Below are 19,611 nucleotides of genomic sequence, written 5' to 3'. Positions count from 1 at the left end.
TTTCTTATGCACTGAAAATACCTAATAGCATCTTAAGCAAAAAGACCTAATAGCATCTTAAGGCACATTCGATTCATAACAAGTAAATTCAATGTGAATCAAATGTCCATCGAATTTGAGCAAATCTTCTGATTTTTAATTTTGGCAAATTCATTTTTCACTAATTTTCATGCATCCTGATCCAAATATGCACTAAAATGATACTTTTGGCATATATTTGGTCAATAGGTCCCTATAGATGTATTCAGTGTTTGCTTTGTGACCTTTCCTGGTGTATACTTACATTGTAAATGCAGTGTTAACCTACCTAACAGTATTGTGTTTTCAGCAAAAATTAATTATATGTGAAAAGTCTAGTTTTCCAGTATTTTATTTGTAGCAATTTTTCACAGACTTCTGCTTTCATTTCATTCTTTACTTCCAGAGCGTAAAAAATGCTTGCACAGGTACATGGTTTGTCACAGTTACAGTATAGCTATCCAAGATCTTGTAATGAGTCTTTCATCGATGTAATTATAATGTGACCAGATATTAATTTCCATAGAAGTAACCAATGGCAGATCCCATTTACCGACTACAAGTACAGATCTTAAAGGGAACCTGTCCACAGGATTTCCCATTCCAAACTATTTATATGCACATACATGAGTATAGCGAGAATAAATAAAGGGCCGATTTTCACAGTGACTTAAGAGAAACTTATGCAAGAAATGTGCAAGGCTCAACGTATGAAAAAAGTATATATCTTTTATTTTTTTTATTACACAACATTAAAAAAAACAAAAGGATAAGCATACCAAGTCAGATAATTAAAAAAATCTATAGATAGGTGAGTAATGACACTATCCACCCAGGGAATGTATAGGGCAGATCAAGTAAGAGAAATGTAGGGAATATAAAATACAATATCTAAAATCCTTGCATTGAGGACAGATACTCAAATAACCCTGTGAGCCCAAAATAGTCAATGCAGGACAGATAATGAGGGAATACAAAGGTGTCACATAATGGTAAAGGAGCACAGTGGCATAACAAAGACCTCACCTATCAAGAAAAATACACCCAACGCATGTTTTATCGCTTTGCTTTAGTGTTTTGAAAGTGTACAATCCAGGCTAGTTACATGCCACAGTACCAATCACACATATGAAAATACTTAGGAAATCAGGAACTCACTTCATAATATGTTTTGCAGACCAGGGAGTGTATCCCAGCAGTTGACGAAAGTTGTGCCTGGGTATATAGTGTCACTACTCGCCTATCTATGGAATTTTTTAATTGTCTGGCTTTGTATGCCTAGCTTGTTGTTTTTTATAAGTTTGTATCAGTTTCTCTATTTATATGCGCATGTAGCTCTTTGAAAGGCAAATCCAACAATACCCATCTAGCTTTGACTCCTCCTGCTTGACTGATGGCTCCTTTGCCTGCAGTCACACAGTGTAGAGCCTATCAATCAAGCAGGAAGCGGCAGCGCTGTGCAGGGAATAGAGCTGGAGTGACAGAGGCTTCAGATCTACAAATAGCTCTTTAGCCTCATTTTAATATCAATTCAACCGCTGCTTTCTCACTAACCGAGAAACGGACTGGCCATGTAAAGGTAATGCCAAACTTTTCTTTGAAAGAGCTACATGCATGTGTAAAGTGTCTGGGAAGTTTTTTCCTGCTGACATGTTCCCTTTAAAAACTGTGAAAATTTAAAAGTTTATTATAAAATTGTATATTTTTCATTGTGTAAGTTACAATTGTTGTAATGCAAACACTCCTATAAAATTCAATGGTATAAAAATTTCTAAAAAAGACAAAATATTTTGGGATTTATTTTTTCAGCTGCTTTTTGATATTTCCTAAGTTATTAAACCAAATCTGGATAATGTATCGGCGGTAAAATAAAACTAATATTTCAATATTGTTTACTGTGACAGATCCCAACCATCCTTTTAAAGTAACATACTTGAGGGCTTTACCCAGAGGATTATAACCAAGACTTATTAAAACAAGAATGATAATTTTCCTATTTATAATGCATTGATTTTGCATTCCATTTAAATATTTTACAAACTATTTATCATAAATCTAAAAGAATTATATTTCAAAGTGCATTTTGCATGAATCTATCTGATCTGAATTCATTGGGGTCAGGACTGAGATCATTCAAACCACTCTTATCGGAGATCATCTAGCGATAATGGAATGAATAGTCCCGCTCAGAGCGTCAAAGGAAAGGCACAACAATATAATTAAGGCAAACAATCTCTGATTGTCTTTTTTGTCCTTTGCTTCGTTCTAGGCATCTTGCTTGTCAATCTTGCCTTGTCGAATGAGCAAGTTTCCAAAGCCTAGAAGTCATTATCATTACCACGTTTCAGTATGTGCAGTAATGAACAAATGAGACATAAAAAGAGAATACTGAATGCTGCTTTCCTTGGATAACATACGTCTTAATAATATTTTACTGTGATTTGTATGAAAACTCTTTTTTTTTTTTGCTTGTCTTAGCAATTTAAGAAAATGAAGACTATTAAAAAAGATGCAGCTTCAACATGAAGTTTTAGTGAAATCCCAATGCTTACGTGAAGTGACTTGCTTTCCAGACACTGCAAAGAAAAGCACTCTAGGCTTGCAGTTAATTACCAGGGGTGGATGCTATTATGTTGCTTGCATACGTTATCTTGGATGGTATAATATGTTGTAATAAAGAGATTATTTGTCACTTCAGTGAACCATAGAAAATACAAGGGAAATGGTATTGTGCGGCACACAGGGCATGCTGTGCGGCATTATAATAGCCTCAGTCAGATAATGTCATGGGACATTATCATTTTATGCTAAGATTGAAGTTTACCAGAAGGATCTATATTGTAAAAATTAAATGAATTACAATTATTTCCGTCATTGTTCACTACACGTTGATTTATTGGTAGGTTTGTGTGCTCTGTAAATGTTGGGAATTTTTGCGTAGTTCAGACAACTCCTTTGACTTTGGGATTTTTCAATGATAAGCTTAGTATGCTCCAATACAGTGGCCATTAAAATCAATGGCTTTTTGGGATCATTTAGAGCTGAGAGCTATGTCTTTGACAATATTGGTTCTTTCTTATATGACAGAGTAGACCATTAACCCTCCCATATACCACAAAGAGCACAACAATGGCTTAAGGGCTGACACTGTGGCTATGCAGTGCTTGGGTACTGGGTTTCAATCTCACCAAGGACAACATGTGCAAGGAGTTTGTATGTTCTCCCCTTTTTTTTGGAGGTTTCCTCCCACTCTCCAAAGTGATAATAGTAGGGAAATTAAATTGTGAGGCCCAATGATAAATATGATGTCACTAGAGCACTGTGGAAATTAATGGCGCTATATATCTGAGTAAAATATATAATCTTTAGTGGATGAAAGAGTTGCTGTTGCTATTCAGTCCAAAATTTTTCTTTTGGCCCCTTAGTAAATACTAAAAGACCTGTGATAGTCGGGGACCCAGTTAGAGAGTTTTCATTGGTGCCCATGAGCTTCAAGTACTGTTAGGATAAGTGTACACTAATATTAGGAAATCCATTTTTATGCTTCTTTATGGGAACAGTTATGCCAAATTCATGCAGCAAAGAGTCCAAAACATGATAGATGCAAGCAATGCCCGACAGACCACATTGACCATGAGAATGTACCACATTGTTGGGTTTTCATTAGGTTGTCTGTCGTGTTAATAAAAAAAAAAATCACAGTATGCTATGCTTTTTTTTGCAGTGAAAATAATGGAGTTTCCTATAAATAGCTCAAATATAGATGTGAAATCATCTTTTCACAGCTTAATACTAATTACTACTAGTATGTAAATTATCACCTTAAATTGAGTTTTTCAGCACAAAATACAATTGGTAAGAGACTTCTTTACTCAGCGGACAGCACACCACTGCACTCCTGCAGACCAGCTTTCCACTTGTCAACAGAAAATGACTGTTCAAACCAAACACAGGTACTTGGTGCACCCTTGGTGTGGCCAAGCAGTTCACTGTACAGTGAAGGAAATAAGTATTTGATCCCTTGCGTTTTTGTAAGTTTGCCCACTGACAAAGACATGAACAGTCTATAATTTTAACGGAAGGTTAATTTTAACATTGAGAGATAGAATATCCAAACAAGAAATCAAGAAAATCACATTGTATAAATTAGATCATTTTTTTTGCATTTTGCAGTGAGAAATAAATATTTGATCCCTCTGGCAAACAGCACTTAATACTTGGTGGCAAAATCCTTGTTGGCAAGCACAGCAGTCAGACGTTTTTTGTAGTTGATGATGAGGGTTGCGCACATGTCAGGAGGAATTTTTGTCCACTCCTCTTTGCAGATCATCTCTAAATCATTAAGATTTTGAGGCTGTCGTTTGGCAACTTGGAGCTTCAACTCCCTCCATAAGTTTTCTATGGGATTAAGGTCTGAAGACTGGCTAGGCCACTCCATGACCTTAATGTGCTTCTTTTTGAGCTACTCCTTTGTTGCCTTGGCTGTATGTTTTGGGTAATTGTCTTGCTGGAAGTCCCAGCCACGACCCATTTTTAATGTCCTGGCGGAGGGAAGGAGGTTGTCACTCAAGATTTTATGGTACATGGCTCCATCCATTCTCCCATCGATGCATTGAAGTAGTCCTGTGCCCTTAGCAGAGAAACACCCCCAAAACATAATGTTTCCATCTCCATATTTGACAGTGGGAACAGTGTTCTTTGGGTCATAGGTAGCAGTTCTCTTCCTCCAAACACAGAGAGTTGAGTAAATGCCAAAGAGCTCAATTTTTGTCTCATCTGACCACAGCACCTTCTGCCAATAACTCATAGAATTATGCAGGTGTTCAGACGGGCCTGCACATGTGCCTTCTTCAGCATGGGGATCTTGCGGGCACTGTAGGATTTTAAACCTTTAAGGCGTAATGTGTTACCAATGGTTTTCTTGATGACTGTGGTCCCAGCTACCTTGAGATCATTAACAAGTCCCCCCGTGTAGTTTTAGGCTGATCTCTCACCTTCCTCATGATCAAGGATACTCCACGAGGTGAGATTTTGCATGGTGCCCCAGATCGATGTTGATTGATAGTCATTTTGTATTTCTTCCATTTTCTTACTATTGCACCTACAGTTGTATCCTTCTCACCCAGAGTCTTACTTATGGTTTTTTTCGCCCATTCCAGCTTTGTGCTGGTCTATGATCTTGTCCTTGACATTCTTAGAAAGCTCTTTGGTCTTGCCCACGTTGTAGAGATTAGAGTGTGACTGATTAACTGAGTCTGTGGACAGGAGTCTTTTATACAAGTGACTATGTAAGATAGCTGTCTTTAATGCAGGTAATGAGTTGATTAGCAGCATCTAACTGATCTGTAGGAGCCAGAACTCATCATGGTTTGTAGGGGATCAAATACTTATTTCTCACTGCAAAATGCAAATAAATGTATCTAATTTATACAATGTGATTTTCTTGATTTTTTGGGATATTCTATCTCTCAATGTTAAAATAAACCTACCCTTAAAATTATAGACTGTTCATGTATTTGTCAGTGGGCAAACTTACAGAAACAGCAAGGTATCAAATAATTATCTCATTCACTGTATCTCGCCACTAGTGTTGAGCCACCCCCGTAGTGTTCGGGTTCGGTTCGTCGAACACCGGGATGTTCGAGGAACTGTTCGTCGAACTGTTCGTCGAACACCTTAGAACACCGTCAAACACCGTTAAAACCAATGGCAGGCAAACAAAAACACATAGAAACACATAGAAAACACCTGCAAAGGTGTAAAAGCTGACAAACTGCTCAGAAGACACTCTCTTTAAAAAAGCCGGCCAGCAAATTCAGCAGCGGCATACACCGGTACCCGACAATTTAGACAAGAAGGAATAGAGCATCACACATAGATTAGATAGATAGAAACATGTCAGTCACACATGTAAGAAGCACAGTGACAGTGTTGGTTACTGCACTTGTCATTTAGTGTAAAGGATTTATTAAAAAAAATATTAGTGTTTTCATGCACCGTCTCTTTAAAAAAGCCGGCCGGCAATTCAGCATCTGTACCCGACAATTTAGAACAGAAAGAATAGAGCTTCACACATAGATTAGATAGATAGAAACATGTCAGTCACATATATAATAAGTACAGTGATAGTGTTGCTTACTGTACTTGTCATTTAGTGTAAAGGATTTATTTAAAAAAATAATAGTGTTTTCATGCACTGTCTCTTTAAAAAAGCCGGCCGGCAATTCAGCAGCGGTACCCCACAATTTAGAACAGAAAGATAGAGCATCACACATAGATTAGATAGATAGAAACATGTCAGTCACATATATATGAAGTACAGTGATAGTGTTGGTTACTGTACTTGTCATTTAGTATTAAAATAAAGGATTTATTATTAAAAAAATTGGCGTGGGGTTCCCCTTAATTTTAGGCTCTAGCGGAGGTTAAGCAGACGGCTGGGGCAGATGTTTGAAGCCTGGGAAGGGGGTAATACCCACGGAGCTTCACAGGCTACTAATATCAGCCCCCAGCTGAATACATAGCCTTTACTAGCTATTAAAATGGGGGACCCCCCCAAAAAAATGACGTGGGGTCCCCCCTAATTTAATAGCTAGCAAAGGCTAGGCAGACAGCTGGGGGCTGATATTAATAGCCCAGGAAGGGAGCCATGAATATTGGCCCCCTCCCAGGCTAGAAACACCAGCCGTCAGCCGCCCCAGAAATGGCGCATTCATAGGATGCGCCAATTCTGGCACTTAGCCTCGCTCTTCCACGCTGCCCTAGTGCGGTGGCAGGGGGTAATAGGGTTGGGGTTGATGTCAGCTTATAATGCCAGCTGACATCAAGCCCAGGTTAGTAATGGAGAGGCGTCTATAAGACACCCCCATTACTAACCCCATAGTCAAAGTTAAAAAAAACACAAACACCCAGAATAAAGTCCTTTAATTGAAATAAAGACACAATCCTTTATTGTTCTAAATTAAACCAAACTTACCATCACGCCCATTCCAGCTGAAGCCAACGATCTCCTGCAATAAAAGAAAAATAATAAAGCAACCTCATCCTTACCTTTCCATGGTTCCCACGACAGCTTCAGCTCTGCTACATCGAGATGACAGGCTGGACCGCAGCAGAACGCTGCCATCCAGCCTGTCATCCCGCAGACACTGAGAAGCGCAGGCTTGCTTGCGCTGCTCAGCGTCTCTCTGTGACGACATCCAGATGAGCCGAGTTCATGTCCAATGAACTCGGCTCACCTCATGCACGTCACTGACAGCGTGGGAAAATTCTCACGCTGAAGCGCTGATTGCAGGAGAATTTTCCCACGCTGTCAGTGACGTGCAGGAGGTGAGCTGAGTTCATTGGACATGAGCTCACCTCATGCACATCACTGACAGCGTGGGAGAATTCTCCTGCACTCAGCACTTCAGCGTGAGAATTTTCCCACGCTGTCAGTGACGTGCATGAGGTGAGCCGAGTTCATTGGACATGACCTCGGCTCATCTGGATGCCGTCACAGCGAGACAGTGAGGAGCGCAAGCATGCCTGCGCTTCTCAGTGTCTGCGGGATGACAGACTGGATGGCAGCGTTCTGCTGCGGTCCAGCCAGTCATCTCGATGTAGCAGAGCTGAAGCTGTCGTGGGAACCATGGAAAGGTAAGGATGAGGTTGGTTTATTATTTTTCTTTTATTGCAGGAGATCGTTGGCTTCAGCTGGAATGGGTGTGATGGTAAGTATGGTTTAATTTAGAACAATAAAGAATTGTGTATTTATTTCAATTAAAGGACTTTATTCTGGGTGTTGTGTTTTTTTTAAATACTTTACTAGAAATTCATGGCGGTCATGTCTAATACTGGCGTGACCCCATGAATTTTGGGCTTGGGGCCAGCTGATAATACCAAGCTGGCCCTAACCCCTTTATTACCCAGTGAGCCACCGCACCAGGGCCCTGGATGAGTTGGGTACAGCGCCAGAAGATGGCGCTTCTATGAACGCGCCATTTTCCGGGGTGGCTGCGGACTGCAATTTGTAGCGGGGGGGGGCCCAGAAAGCTTGGGCCTCCCTGCGCTGCAGATTCCAGCCCCCAGCTGCCTAGTTGTACCTGGCTGGACACAAAAATAGGGCGAAGCCCCACGTACTTTTTTTTTAATTATTTCATGAAATTCATGAAATAATTAAGAAAAAAAGGGCTTCCCTATATTGTTGTGTCCGGCCAGGTACAAATAGGCAGCTGGTGGATGGGGGCAGCCCGTTCCTGCCTGCTGTACCTGGCTGGACACAAATATAGTGCGAAGCCCCACTTCAATTTTTTTAAATTATTTCAGGAAATTCATGAAATAATTTAAAAAAAATTGACGTGGGGCTTCGCACTATATTTGTGTCCAGCCAGGTACAGCAGGCAGGAACGGGCTGCCCCCAACCACCAGCTGCCTATTTGTACCTGGCCGGACACAACAATATAGGGAAGCCCTTTTTTTCTTAATTATTTCATGAAATAATTTAAAGAAAATTGACGTGGGGCTTCGCCCTGTTTTTGTGTCCAGCCAGGTACAACTAGGCAGCTGGGGGCTGGAATCCGCAGCGCAGGGAGGCCCAAGCTTTCTGGGCCACCCCCGCTGCAAATTGCAGTCCGCATCCACCCCGGAAAATGGCGCGTTCATAGAAGCGCCATCTTCTGGCGCTGTACCCAACTCATCCAGGGCCCTGATGCGGTGGCTCACTGGGTAATAAAGGGGTTAGGGCCAGCTTGGCATTATCAGCTGGCCCTAAGCCCGAAATTCATGGGGTCACGCCAATATTAGACATGACCACCATGAATTTCTAGTAAAGTATTTAAAAAAAACACAACACCCAGAAAAAAGTCCTTTAATTGAAATAAACACACAATTCTTTATTGTTCTAAATTAAACCATACTTACCATCACGCCCATTCCAGCTGAAGCCAACGATCTCCTGAAATAAAAGAAAAATAATAAAGCAACATCATCCTTACCTTTCCATGGTTCCCATGACAGCTTCAGCTCTGCTACATCGAGATGACAGGCTGGACCGCAGCAGAACGCTGCCATCCAGCCTCTCATCCCGCAGACACTGAGAAGCGCAGGCTTGCTTGCGCTCCACAGTGTCTCTCTGTGAGGGCATCCAGATGAGCCGAGTTAATGTCCAATGAACTCGGCTCACCTCATGCACGTCACTGACAGCGTGGGAAAATTCTCCTGCACTCAGCGCTTCAGCGTGGGAGAATTCTCACACTGAAGCGCTGAGTGCAGGAGAATTCTCCCACGCTGTCAGTGACGTGCAGGAGGTGAGCTGAGTTCATTGGACATGAGCTCACCTTATGCACGTCACTGACAGCGTGGGAAAATTCTCCTGCACTCAGCGCTTCAGCGTGGGAGAATTCTCACGCTGAAGCGCTGAGTGCAGGAGAATTCTCCCACGCTGTCAGTGACGTGCAGGAGGTGAGCTGAGTTCATTGGACATGAGCTCACCTTATGCACGTCCCTGACAGCGTTGGAGAATTCTCCTGCACTCACCGCTTCAGCGTGAGAATTTTCCCACGCTGTCAGTGACGTGCATGAGGTGAGCCGAGTTCATTGGACATGAACTCGGCTCATCTGGATGTCGTCACAGAGAGACGCTGAGCAGCGCAAGCAAGCCTGCGCTTCTCAGTGTCTGCGGGATGAGAGGCTGGATGGCAGCGTTCTGCTGCGGTCCAGCCTGTCATCTCGATGTAGCAGAGCTGAAGCTGTCGTGGGAACCATGGAAAGGTAAGGATGAGGTTGCTTTATTATTTTTCTTTTATTGCAGGAGATCGTTGGCTTCAGCTGGAATGGGCGTGACGGTAAGTATGGTTTAATTTAGAACAATAAAGGATTGTGTCTTTATTTCAATTAAAGGACTTTATTCTGGGTGTTTGTGTTTTTTTTAACTTTGACTATGGTGTTAGTAATGGGGGTGTCTTATAGACGCCTCTCCATTACTAACCTGGGCTTGATGTCAGCTGGCATTATAAGCTGACATCAACCCCAACCCTATTACCCCCTGCCACCGCACCAGGGCAGCGTGGAAGAGCGAGGCTAAGTGCCAGAATTGGCGCATCCTATGAATGCGCCATTTCTGGGGCGGCTGACGGCTGGTGTTTCTAGCCTGGGAGGGGGCCAATATTCATGGCTCCCTTCCTGGGCTATTAATATCAGCCCCCAGCTGTCTGCCTAGCCTTTGCTAGCTATTAAATTAGGGGGGACCCCACGTCATTTTTTTTGGGGTGGCCCCCATTTTAATAGCTAGTAAAGGCTATGTATTCAGCTGGGGGCTGATATTAGTAGCCTGGGAAGCTCCGTGGGTATTACCCCCTTCCCAGGCTTCAAACATCTGCCCCAGCCGTCTGCTTAACCTCCGCTAGAGCCTAAAATTAAGGGGAACCCCACGCCAATTTTTTTAATAATAAATCCTTTATTTTAATACTAAATGACAAGTACAGTAACCAACACTATCACTGTACTTCATATATATGTGACTGACATGTTTCTATCTATCTAATCTATGTGTGAAGCTCTATTCTGTCTGTTATAAATTGTCGGGTACCGCTGCTGAATTGCCGGCCGGCTTTTTTAAAGAGACGGTGCATGAAAACACTATTATTTTTTTTGATAAATCCTTTACGCTAAATGACAAGTACAGTAAGCAACACTGTCACTGTACTTCGTATATATGTGGCTGACATGTTTATATCTATCTAATCTATGTGTGAAGCTCTATTCTTTCGGTTCTAAATTGTCGGGTACCGGTGTATGCCGCTGCTGAATTGCCGGCTTTTCATGTTTCACTGTTGGCACTGTTCCCATCGATTTGGGCAATCACTGTAATGCCACAACCACCATGGCTGTGGCATTACAGTGAGTGGCAGACAATCCCTGCATGATTGGTGCTCTAAATAGCGCCAGACATGCAGGACACGCTTTTGGTGCACGAACAGTTATCGAACATAACCTCGAACAGCCGAATTTTTTGCAAATCGTTCGGGTTCGTCGAACAACTCGAACACCGCCCAAAACAGCTCGAATTTGAGATTGGCGAACAGTTCTAGTCGAACACCGCTCATCTCTACTCGCCACCTACTTGTTTTTCATCTGTTGCTACACGTTCTTCCTTAATTGACAGCTCTAGCTTTACAGGAACCTGAGGATGGCAGACATATTTGGAACATAAGTAATTGGGAATTTGGTATGTAAACATGAATGCAATTAGCTCAATTGGTTAGAAGATACCAAATATCTCCCATGAAAACTGACAACCGCCCAACACAATTTGTTTTGGGATCAGTTGTTTAAAACATAGAACTACCCCATGGCACCCATACTGCAGTTATGAAATATAGATTGTTTACATAGATTTTGTATGAACTGAGCCACCATAAAGTAGAACAAGTTGGAAAGGAGTCAGAAGACAAGGGACAATAATAAGTCTTGACTTTGTATGGTACCATTTTACAGAGATGTGCTAATTTGCAACCATTTTTCTGTTACTGTATATCTACATAATACTATATCCAATACATCTCGGCATATCTTCTTCTTAAATTGGGAGCATACAGAGGTACATAGACTGCCATGTGTACCATATTACATCTTTGCACAACTCAAAGGTTGCATGGAGTCCTCAGTTCAATTCTATTTAGTTGTGCTGTCTTGTAGCCAGAAGCATACTTGATGTCACTTAGAAGGTCATCCGACACAGATTCCTAAGCATTGAACTTCTCTAGTAGAAGTTGAGCATCTTGATAATACAATGAGCATGGAATTAATAGTATTTGTAGAATTTCATGTTCCCCGAGAAGTCAACATATTTCTGATAAAGCGGAATTGCAGAGAGATAAACTTTTGGTCTAATGCTGAAGGTTATGAAGACAGAGGAAGTCATTACCAATACCACAATCAATAAAAAAGCCTTGCAGCAAATATGGTAGAGCCGAGAACACTTATTGATTAGGAAGCTGTTTGAAATAGGCTCCAGGGTATTCTAAATGCTGAACTAAGGCTCAAAGCAGTAAGGGTCAGAGGCGTCTCTGGAAATAGCAAAATCATGACTTCAGGTCACTTTCTGTTGTTCTGAAATGCTTACAAAAAACTTTATATTTGACACGATGTAAAGATACAATATCAACGAAGATGCAGCAAGAAACTTATTGAATCCAAGTGTTATAACTTAGGTCAACTTTTAGTCATATTTTGAGTCAGTGACAAAGTTGGTGAAAATTTTTCGCAGAACCCATTTAATGAGCCACAACAGTAGTCTGTGGCCATGAATGCCATCAAGAAAGAAGAGAAACAGACCACTATCGTGGCCAATGATATGAGACATGAGAATCAATTCGCACCAACTATAGTCATTCTTATAGCATGTATGATGGCTTGTAGAGCAAACCATGACAATACAATTTCTTTAAGGATTTATTTGTAAAGTTTGAAGCCAAGATAGATTAAAAAAAGTCTAATAGCTGTAGCAAACTGCAGCAAACCAAATGACCAAATTAGGAATGCAAGTCTGGATGACTGCATTACATATAAAATGTATTGCTGGATTATAGAGGAGCAGGAAGAGTTTAAAAAAAGTTACTCGGCAATCACCTGATCTTGGATCCAGGGTCGCCTCTACTTCTGGATGGTGCAGTGTCTTCCTCCGGATCGCGGCCCCTCGATGACATTGTGTCACAATAAATATCATGATGTCGCGGAACTGAGTATATATTTTTTAATTTTGTTTTACCTTTGTTTATTGGCTTCTTGAATCTGGAGAGACCTCAAAACATACTATTGCACATTCGGTTTGTATCAAATAAATAAAATATGAATACAATCTCCCAACCTAATTTGAGCAAATCTGAAAATTCGAATTTCAGCAGATTCGTTCATCCTTACCATCATGTAATTACATGGTGTGAAACTAGGAATAAAACATGCTAACAAAGTTTTGAATTCAAATGTGTGACTCACATGTTTGAATAATGTAATAAAATTGTATTTTTGAATTCAAATGTGTGACTCACATGTCTGAATAATGTAATAAAATTGTATTATGATAAATTGGGAGTCTCTAACAAAGGTAAGGTTGTAGACATCTTTGTATATCTGGATAGTCAAACTGTCAGCCCACTAAACATAGAAAATTCACAATAACACAATAGGGAAATTTATTAAGCCAAATGCACCAGAATTCTGGATTCATTTTTAAAATTTGGCTTGCACTAGATATTATATGATATAGACAATTTTTTGTGAATTGCTATACAAGACTTGCGGCCCAATGGAAATGTGATACTGTGTTTTGTTTCTGAGTTAAGCATGAATTATTGGCACTACACAAACCGGTGAAAAGGTGGTATAAAATTAGAATATACATAAGATATTTTAATAAAATTGGCAAATTTTAAGACTGTCTAGTAGAGATGAATGAATTTATTCAAGTGGAATTTAATGTTCCTCAAATTTTCAAACATCCATATCCTGTAGCAGCAGTCGCCATTTTACAAACCACAGAAGGCAGGCAAAAGGTTAAAAAAAAATTATACTATCACCACTCAACTATCCCATAGTCTGCCATATGGTCCTCCATGCCTCTTCTTTTCACAATCTTTGGTGATGCAATTTCTTTAGCCTGCTGGCTGGGACTTCTAGCTCAATCAAGCCTGTGAAGTGACTGCACGATATACCATCACTGTGCACGTCATGACCTTCTTGTATTTCCAAAAATACTGAATAGGCTTTGGGTGAAAAACATCGAATGTTGGGACACCAAGATGGAATGGCACTAGTGATGAATGAGCATGTAACCCTTTCGACGAGCATGCTCGGGTGCTCGCCAAGTATCTTTTGCATGCTCGGATGTTATGTTTTAGTCACTCCGTTCTCATGATTTGTGACTGTTTGACAGCTTTAATACATGTGAGAAATGCCCAAGAAACAGGTATTTCTCACATGTGTTAAAGCTGTCAAACAGTCGCAAATCACGAGCACGGAGTGACTAAAACATAGCACCCGAGCACGCCGAAGATACTCGGAAAACATCCAAGCATGCTCGTAAATCTCGAGTAATGAGCATACTCGCTCATCACTAAATGGCACACATTCCTATTCCAGGCATAAATGAGCCAAAAGCCCTATCCCAGAGTGAAGCAGGCCAAATGTGATGGACAAATGGGGAAGGGAAAAAACAGAGGTATGGAGGACCGGATGATAGCTGGGAGGGATACATGACAGTAGACTGTTGAGGTCAGCATTATTTCTTTTCTACACCAATTATGCTCATAATAAAGAACATTCAATTTTCCCTGTAAAGTCTGCATTATTTAACAAATTTGAATCTTTCGATCAATTCTAGTTGTCTATTTTAGCCCCACTGTGTTGAAACCTCCTATATAAACATATTAAAAATGAGATTTTGACTCTAAGGCCATATTGGAAAAAAATTATAGCAAAAATGTTCAAAAAGAAAGGGTAAAAAGGGAAAGAAAACTTGGTTGGCTCAATAAGTTTTCATGATGTACAGTGTACAAAATGAGTCAGCAATATCTTATTGCATGACCTGATACACATGAGTCATCAATCTGTTATGCTTTTTGATTTATTGGACTTTGCTTTTAATATTCTTAGATTTCATAAGCATGAAGACATTTCAGTGGGGGCAGTAGAGTATTGTGCAATGAATTATGCAATGAATTAGATGACACATTATCTGTAAATTCTGTATGTGCTTTATAAAAAAGAATTTATGTCATAAACAAATAAGTTGAGGAAAAGATACTATGAACAAGTGCCTGCTCAATAGCTCATCTGCTTTCGGATAAGCGGAATTATTTTTCGAGGATAGACTCTCTTTAAGTAGATAACAATAAGTATCTTAAAGGATGTACTTTTAATCCCTGAATTGAAGTGGAGCTTTAATGCATGCAATGAGAACTATTATTCAGAAATTGTTTTTTTCCCTCTTTTCAGTTATAAAATATTGGATTCAAGGCTGCTGCATGTAGCTTAAACCGTGACCAACTGAGAAACTTCACAGTTGCTAAATGTTTACTTCTTCCTGAATCATGTGTTAACGCTGATAAGATATCCTCCAGTTTACATGATAATAAGAATAATAACAACAAAAAAATAACATATTAAAAATGAGTAAAAAGACACAATTGCGTAAGGGTACAATAGAAGTCATTAGTCATAAAATTGTTGATGGAAAAAAGGATAAGAATAGATATAAGCTCGTTAATGTAAGAAAAGGGTAAACTTATTTCTTATAATGCATTGACAATTCACTTAAAGTAAACGTAGAATTGAAATATGAACCATTGCTTAAGTCAGATTTAGATGTGTTGAACACATTTTCTTATTTTTATTTAATTTTATTTTTATTTTTCATTTTGCTATTTAAAAAGAATAATAAAATAACTCCGGGCCAAATATTAGACTTCTATTTGCCGTTGGGCACCTGGACATTAGCAGTGATAAATTGAGATCTTATCTATTCGTATAGAAGTTTTCAGTATGCTCTAATCTGAGCAAAGGTCATTGTGAAAGGGGGATGAAGAGATGTAACGTCACCTACTGTGAATGCTGGACACTACATTATTTACTAGAGATGAGCGGAATTGAATTTTACAAAAATCCGCATTTGCCTAAACGCAAATTTCTTGTAATTTATTTCCCTGCGGATTAAGCAATTTGGCCACCATTTTTCTGAACCATAAAAGGACATCAAAATGTTACAAAAATAAAAAAAATCTTGAACTCACCTTACTCGTCACCTCCACGGCCATGTCACCTGTCAAGTCCACGCAGCATTCTCAAATGAATCTTCAGATCGTCGATGTTCGCTTTGAAATCTCCAGGACATTCACGCTGGACCGAGACTTCTGCTTAGTTTGTCACTGACAGAAGCTGCTTGCTGTTTCGGAGATGGAAATGAGGCAGGCCCCTTACCTCTTGTGTCCCTATGCAGCTGCACAGGTTGCACCAATGATACATCTGCCCCAAGCCCTTAAAGTAATAGTTCAAGGGTAAGATATTCTCTTCCCATTTATTGTCCATTCAATGGCTATCATGTAAATGTCATGGCAGCACTTTGTGAAAACCCTGTCTTAAGTAACAGGAGAGTTCTTTCAGCCTCTTTCAAACACAATGATATGTGATAATCTTTTGGCTACCAATAAATTATCGTATTTTGTGTTTCACATTGACTTTTGAATTATTTTAGTAGATAAACTATGTTACTTTTCTAATGCCGAAGAACTCATATGTAACATGAATCATTTGGTTATAAAATATTTTTAGAGGTTTACAGATACATAAAAACTCCATATACTGTATATGCATAGAATAATTCAAATATTCTATAGTATTCTTCCTTTAACTGTGAAAACCATTAGACGTTATTTGTATGTTTTTGGATACTGAAATTTGCACAGGTCAGGTATCAGACAGATAAAGTTCAAAATAGTTCAGCACAATACAATGTTAAAGTCATAAAATCATAAAAATAAAGGAGTTGACCTCTTCATTGAAGGATCCCTGTGCCTCTATCACCTTTACCTAATATTACAGCACAGCCAGAAAAACCCTACCATTGTGGACCCCTAAAGTTGTGTGGAGTCATAAGATATAGAAACAATCCCCTTTTCACCTACTACATGTGTCTTCTCTTTTTTTCCTTTTCAATTCATCTTCATTTTGGTTCTACCTTAGTTTCCTCCTCTCCTTCCATGGTCATGTACATCGCTTGGGTTCTACGTTTTTTTTTTGTTAATCTTCGCTTCATGGTGGACTCCATATCTCAGTCTCTCACTGTTCCCTTTTCAACCTTTTTAAAGTTTGATCTGTTCCCTTATATAATTCAAAATCTTAATAGGTTGGAATGATTCATTACAAAGCAATTCTAAGATGTGTCCACTAAAGGGTATCCCAAATACTATAAAGGATAGCATATCGCTCCAATGTGATCATCATGTGTGTGATCAATGATCACTATGGTAAGTGAGAATCCAAGTTATGGCTCCGCTACTGCTTGTTATGTTCAGGGTCAAGGGGCGTCCAAGAGGTCTGACATCCACTGAGCATAAAGCGATAGCATGTAATAGCGAAATGCCATTACGTTATTGGTTGGAAACACCCTTTTTTCTTTGTTGTATTAAAGTATACAATGTACTTATTTCCTGACTTGTGGGATGCACTTCAGGCACTTTTGATGCTTGTGCACTTACGGATGTGGTACCTTCTTGTTTATTAATATCAAATATTTAAAAAAACTGTCACTGGTTTTATTTTATTGAAAATTACAGAACATTCTGCTACAAACATACCTGGCCATATTCAGCTGTTGTTTGTTGCCACTGTCAAGTGTCAGTTCTCTTACTGCAGCAGGAGCAATACTGATTGTTGGACAGCATGCTTGTGCTCAGTTAGTCATTCTGTGTTAGGGCTCATTCATACTGAGTTTTTTCGGATCGCACTTGGCCATGCAAGTCATGACATCTGAGTGCAGTCCAATTTCCATGCACTGCCACAATGGAGTAGATGGAAAAATTTTGTTCTCCATCTTCACCACACTGTGTTCTCCGATTCTCTCATCTGAGAGAATCGGATAACACTATGTTCTCACTCTGATCAAACTGTCAGAGTGTGTTTTGCATAAACAGCCCAATTCTCTTGAATGAGGGTATTTATGGCCATCTGTGCAAGCCCTTATATGGTTTTTCTTCTGCTGGGTGTTCATTCCATGCCAAGTGAAGCTCCTCTGTCTCTTCCTGCTAGGTGGCATGATTACTGCCCATCTTTGTTTGTTTGTTTATTTCATGTAAATTAGATTTTGTTGAAAGGCCATCGACAATCCAAAGGCAGAGCAAGGTGACCAATTAGGTTTCACAACTAAATCTGATACTAACATCCTGTCCTTTGCCAGTTATAGATGATATGAAGAACTAGGCACTCAGCAGTGAAATTGAGGCAATGTTTATTTGCAATCCAATATGTATAATGTTTTGGTCAATAACTAAGACCTTCTTCAGATACACAGACTACATATAGCAGTGGCATGTATGGTACAGAGGCGCTAGTGCTAAGGTAGCATGAACGCAGTGGTTAGACACACCTTTCTAATATGTAGCCTGTATATCTCAGGAAAGTCTACGTTATTGACTGAAACTTTGTTTATATTGGATTGCAAATAAACATCACCTCAATTTCACTACTGAGTGCCTAGTTCTTCATATCTAATGTAAGGGGTAGGACCCTACTAGTGCACCACTGACTCGGAGTGCCGTTATCTACTTGCAATTTCTTGCCAGTTCTAAGCATTTATTCTGCTTCTTGTGCTAGATTCCTCATTACTATTTTTGATACATGATCTAGATCGTTAGCTATTACTCTGTTGTCTTACCTAGATAGATACATGAACTTGACAGCAGACTGGTTTATCCCTTCACTTACCTCCTGATTTTGTCTTATATCATATTACTTTGCTTTGTCCTTTGTACAGTCCATCGGATTCTGACCAGGCTTATCAATTACGCCACTTCCAACTTGTTCTACTGGCCTGCAGCTACTCCTTGGATTCAACCCAATAATCTTTACAGCAAAGTCTAGATCCCTGAATGAGGGTGAAAGGGTGAACATCAATGTGATCCCTGGGACCTGCAATGAGGGGTGGTTAGAGCAAACACTGTGGAAGCCCACTTAAGAGATGCCATACAGTTACAATACCAAATAGTAACAAAAAGAATATATTGATAGTAAAATAATATTTGTTAATAATGTTGCAGATAATAAATGTTTAATACTTCATGCAAAGAAACATCCAACAATGTTCTAAAGTTTTGTGGGATTCTATAGGTTTCCAGCAAATAAAAATATTGGTATGACTGTGACACACAGAGCTACTTCATGGCACTATAGATGGCAGTTTGGAGCCAGCGTAGACCCAACATATTCCTGTGTCCATGATCCAATAGGTTATTTCTTAACAATCTCATGCTTTGAGGCTTTGACTTCCAGATCAATTGAAATGAGAGAAACAACCTCTCCATTCATTTTACCCCTTGTCTAAAAAGGAAGGCATTGCTTGAAAAAAAAACACTAGCAAAGTATGATTTGTACAACCATAAATGTAATGCAATGCAATCCTCGATCAGTGATTAGTTTATACAATGTGATGCAGCTGATTAACTATCCATTAAAAATGAAATATTATATTTTTTATCCACTTACTTTTCAAATTGCATCTTGTTAAACAAAATTACATGGTTCATTTCAATGCTATTTCTGTTTTGCTAGATAATTTGGGTTGCTTTTGTTTAATTTGTGCAGTCTTTATGTGTTGTGAAAGGTAGAATGAATTGCACTAATAGAACATTTAGTAAAAACACAAAAGATAACGGAATTGTTTATTTTCTGCTTAATTCATGTTAGGAAGTCATGAAAAAATCCATGGCTACATCCGTTACATCATTCTGCGCTGTGTTTCATAACAATTTATAAGAAAAGACCCTTTTTAGACCAGGAATCTAGAAATTGAATTGACAGGTAGGTCCTTAATGGGAACCTGTGATGTCCCAAAATGTTATTAAC

This window comes from Phyllobates terribilis, unplaced genomic scaffold (assembly GCF_046119375.1).
Source record: "Phyllobates terribilis strain yellow unplaced genomic scaffold, ASM4611937v1 Scaffold_2__4_contigs__length_985480577, whole genome shotgun sequence".
Classification (NCBI taxonomy): Eukaryota; Metazoa; Chordata; class Amphibia; order Anura; family Dendrobatidae; genus Phyllobates; species Phyllobates terribilis.
The sequence above is the reverse complement of the archived record's forward strand: the minus strand, read 5'-3'. Positions refer to the sequence as shown.